General features: G+C 36.7%; 1 protein-coding gene across 2 annotated transcripts in view; it reads right to left on the bottom strand.

The window, feature by feature from the left end:
- LOC104991487 (immunoglobulin alpha Fc receptor-like) overlaps positions 1–833 on the bottom strand; it is a 12208-nt gene that overhangs the window by 5636 nt on the left and 5739 nt on the right. The window lies entirely within an intron of this gene.

Here is an 833-nt window from a genome sequence, read left to right as displayed (position 1 = left end):
AGGAGACCAGGGTTCGATCCCTGGGTTGGGAAGATCCCCTGGAGGAGGAAATGGCAACCCACTCCAGTACTCTTGGTTGGGAAAACCCATGGACAAAGGAACCCAGCGATTTTTATTTTGGCAGGTCAGAAATTAATTCTGTTATTTCATAAGACTTTGCAGGTTATTACATTCAACAGTTACACCTGACACACCTGTAAAGTTCTCCAGCACTGTGGGTTTCATTTTCACTTTCTGTATCAGAATCAATCACTAAGGTTTTTTTTTTTTGGTCTTTTTGCTGATCTAATATTCACCTTGTCTGAATCAGAACTTTATGCTGAAGAACTATCATCTTCTGAGATGCTAGTATATGTGCTGGTTGGACAAACAGAGAAAGTAACTGCAAAAAATACACTGAAAAATTCTTCACTCAAAATTTCTCGATGCATCATTTTTGAAAATTCTACAGTAATAAACTTGCATTTATAATATGCACAAGGTTAGAACAAAAACCTAATGGAGCAAAATGTAAATGATAATGTCAATCATAAGTTGTGGAGTGAATTCTTGATAAATTCTATCCTCTAACAACTTTGCACCAGTGATGTTAATTGTATCATTCTCTAAAAATGTGTTGACACATCTGCAGTCAATAACGTTTGGGTAACAAAAGACCTATTAATAAGCCTTTGATCAACAATGTTAAGAATAGGGGAAACTGGGTGCAAGGTATATGGGCACTGTCTTTTGCATCACCTTAATTTCCCTGGAAATTTGAGACTGTTCTAAAAATAACATTTCTGAAAAACTAAGAAAGGAAAAAGACTGGAGGGTCGGAGACCTGCACACAG

The sequence above is a fragment of the Bison bison genome, unplaced genomic scaffold (genome assembly GCF_000754665.1).
Source record: "Bison bison bison isolate TAMUID 2011002044 unplaced genomic scaffold, Bison_UMD1.0 scf7180017847845, whole genome shotgun sequence".
NCBI lineage: Eukaryota > Metazoa > Chordata > Mammalia > Artiodactyla > Bovidae > Bison > Bison bison.
Note: the sequence above shows the minus strand (reverse complement) of the source record. Positions and strands in the feature narration are given on the sequence as shown.